This window comes from Tenrec ecaudatus, chromosome 3 (genome assembly GCF_050624435.1).
Source record: "Tenrec ecaudatus isolate mTenEca1 chromosome 3, mTenEca1.hap1, whole genome shotgun sequence".
Taxonomy (NCBI): Eukaryota; Metazoa; Chordata; class Mammalia; order Afrosoricida; family Tenrecidae; genus Tenrec; species Tenrec ecaudatus.
In genome coordinates this window covers 140,135,141-140,139,207 of record NC_134532.1, presented here as the reverse complement: position 1 = coordinate 140,139,207, position 4,067 = coordinate 140,135,141, and positions in this window count along the sequence as shown.

Here is a 4,067-nt window from a genome sequence, read left to right as displayed (position 1 = left end):
TTCAATGGTCAGCTGTGCTGCGAGAGGAAGATGGGGCTGTCCACTCCTGTCGAGAAGACAGTTTCAAAAACCCACAGGGGCAGTTCCACCTTGTCCTAGAGCAGCGGTTCTCAACCCGTGGGTCGCAGCCCCTTTGGGGGTCGAACGACCCTTTCACAGGGGTTGCCCGATTCATCACAGTAGCAAAATGACAGAGATGAAGAAACAACAAAAATAATTTTAAGGTGGGGGGGGGGTCACCACAACATGAGGAACTGTATGAAAGGGCCATGGCATGAGGGAGGTTGAGAATCATTGTCCTATAGGATCGTTATGAGTCAGCATGGACTTGATGGCATGAGATCTACTTGCATAAGGTCATAGCCATTGGTCTTAAAAGCATTACATTCGGTCTCTATTCACCTTGAGTGACCAAGGAAACAGAAGAAGCAGGAGTCTGAGGAGGACATGGACTATGTGGCAATGTCTCCATGAGCATCCATCTCCTGCGCCAGGAGACCCGAAGAACCAGTCCTGAACATGTGGATGAAATAATTCTGTAGAAGAATACCAATCAAAGGTAGGGGAAATGCAGAACAAAATTTCACATTCTGATAAACTCCAGACTTTCTGCAGCCATGGGGCTAGATGAAACTACTGCCCTGAAACAATCTTTAAACTTAAAACAAAAAGACCCCTGAAGTTTTCTTAGACCCAACTAGTAGTTTAACTTAACGGGTAACAAGTGTCTGCTTTGAACATTGTGCTGTTGAAGGAACCATCTGAATGGATTACAGTGACAATCGTAATGCGGAAAAAAAAGAGTAACTCCAAAGATTATATAAGAAACTGAAATGATAGTGCATTCTTGTTCATGAGGGAGGAATACAACCGAACTCACGGCCACCAGGTTGACTCTGACTCAGAGCGACCCCATAGGACAGAGTGGAACTGCCCCTGTGGGTTTTCAAGCCTGTGACTCTTTACAGGAGCAGAAAGTCTCCCCTCTCTCCCACAGCGGGTTCAAACCGCTAGCCTAGAAGTCAGCAGCCCAGCGTGTAGTCCACCTGATTGCAGGTATAGAAACGGTTGAACTAGCATGTGTTTTGCTATCTGTATTCTCCACAAAAGCAAGAAATAACACTTATTTTAAAAAAGACAATCCTATGGAGCATGGGCCCCCTGTGAGACAGGCAGCAGCTCTGTGTGTTGGCGTCAACAGCAACTTCTATAGGTCTTTCCTAGTTCTGGTTTTGATATTTATGTCTCTAATTCATACGGAACTTGCGTGAAAGATATAAAGTAGGGACCAATTTCTGTTATTGTTGTTGGATTCTCCCCACCCCCACACACCCAAATAGGTAGGTGCAGGTGTAACCTTTATAGTTACAGTCGGTTCAGGAATGCTCTTGCAATTATTTGAATAGAGTATTATACTTTGGCATCATTTCATAAAATGATTAGAAAATGAAAACTACTAATGATAAGAGGCATGGGTCTCACTAAATTGCTTCATTTGCAGCCAGATGGGAAATCATTAGTTGTGCTGATAACGATATATCTTTATCCTCAGTCTGAAGCTCTTCTGACTTAAGTAGGTCAAATGTGCATTCACTTCTGCAGAAAATAAAATCATCTTAAAGAACGCATTCATGATGCTGAAAATAACCTTATTCCCATCCCAGCTCAAACAAATAAACTTTATTTAAAAAACACTTACGAAGCAATCAGGAACGCTCATACTGGATATTTAATGATGCCCAAAAAGCTATTGTTATTTTTCTAAGGTAGGATAATGGCATGATGGCTAATTAAAAGCAATCTTTACATTGTAGACACATATGCATGCTGAAATGATTATGGATGAACTGTATAATGCTTGAGAATGGCTTTCAAATGATCTCAGATGAGGGAGGAAAGGTCAAAGGTCAAAGCTAAAACAAACTGACCATGAGCTTCCAAGGATTGGAGCTATATCTCCTTCCAGACACGGGAGAGGCGTGAGGAGGGCCGGGAGGCTGGTATCAAGGGAGAGCAGGTGTCTGCCCTTCGTGCTCAAACCTCACAGTTGCCATTTGGGGGCCTCAGTCCCAAACTCAAATTCGGTCATGTATCTTGGCCTTGATTGCTTTATGGTGCCCGTTCCAGGCACTGGCACCCTGATGTTAGCACCCCATGCCAATCACTGTGCTCTGGCCCCCTTCCTACAACACACACACTTCACCTCCAGGGGCTCCTCATCTCTCCAATGTGGCTTCCACGTCTGCCGAGGACGCTGTTTTTGCATTGAGCACCTGGTTATTTTTTCCACCTAGGTTCTTTGAACTCCTTGGATGCAAATTAGAGTTTTTGGAGGGAACCTCAAATCCTCAGTCACTGGAGTCCCATTTACCCTCATTGATTAGAATAACAACTCCATAAACGGTGCTCTGGCGGCCTGAATCAATGGCGGGCCCTTTCTGATGACCTAATTTGCATCTTGAGCATGGTTTAGCCACCCAGGAACAGCTAGAATTCTATTTTTAATTTATCTCATTAATTAACTTTCGAATTCCTTTGATACCTATTCTCAGCGTAGCCATGTCATATTGCTTGCATAAGGGAAATACTGAAGCCACTGGGCTGATGTGAGCTATTCTGAGTGGCTATATGAGACTAAATATTCATATGTAAACAGCATCATTTTTCAATGTGAAGGTGAGGGTATACGCATCTGCAGGCCATTGAAGAGTTGTATTAATTTCACACCAATCAAGTTTTGTTTCCTAGGATATTTTCTTATGTGTATGAAGGTGGGTTGAACCCCCCCCCCTCCAAAAAAAGAGCTGGTCCTCTCACTCAACCACAGGGTTGAATCCGTGCACTGATTTTGTGCTACATGATGGCTACCATTTCCTGACCTCAGTTGATTGGCCGAGGGCGAGAAAGAAATCCAGGGTTGCCTGCCCTTGGGAATCAGAAATTGAGGGTGACCCTGAAGAGTGTACAGAAGCAAGCGTTTCGAAGTCACTGCAGTGGCACAAATATCCCACATCCTTTGCCTGCACAGAGATGGATGCCCATGCCAGGGCAACGCAAAGGAAGGTTCGGGGCTACAAGCACAGAAGAGAGCTGGAGAGCTGCCCTGGGTTCCTGCAGCTTTCTGGCTCCTGGTTTCAGAACACTGTGAAACTGAGTATACCCTGCCTGTTATAATAGATCCCATCTCTCTCCCTCAGTTACTCCACTTGGATTTCTCCTACTTGGAACCCAAGAAGCCTAAGAACTACAAGCTGTGCTGCAGGATGGGAGATTGGACAAGGCCTGGCAAGGGAACGTGGCCAGGGCTCTGAGTGGACACAGGTGGGGACCTTTGGAACCCACCCTCACACCACCAGAGAGCACCTTCTCCTGCCTACCTTAGAAAGCCACATGGGGGTGGTGGAACTGCCATGCCGCATCATGTGTTGACTGCCTCCCTCAACCCCCAGAGAGTTTCTTCAAGTCCTAATCTCTGCACTGTGAATGTGACCTTGCTTGGAAACAGGGGCTTTGAGTGTAATTAGACAACATGAGGTGATATCAGAGCAGGGTGGGTTTTAAGCCTAGATGAGTGAGTGAGTCCTTTACAAGAGAAGGTGAAATGGAGATGGGCGCTGAGAATGGAGAGATGCGGCCATCAGCCAAGGAAAGCTGGGAGCCCCTGGAAGCTGACACAAGGAAGCATCTTCCCCTAGAGCCTGAGGCCCTGTGCACACCCTGGAGTTGGATTTCTGGCCTCAAGAATGCTTTGTTTTGTTTTTAAAATCATTTTATTGGGGGGGCTCATACAACTCATATCGCAATCCATACATACATCAATTATGTCAAGCACATTTTTACAATCATTGCCCGCATCATTCTCAGAACATTTGCTCTCCACTTAAGCCCTTGGTATCAGCTCATTTCCCCCTCCCTCCCTGCTCCCCCCTCCCTCATGAACCCTTGATAATTTATAAATTATTATTATTTTGTCATGTCTTACACTGTCCGACGTCTCACTTCACCCACTTTTCTGTTGTCCGTCCCTCAGGGAGGAGATTATATGTTGATCCTTAGCATTGGTTCCC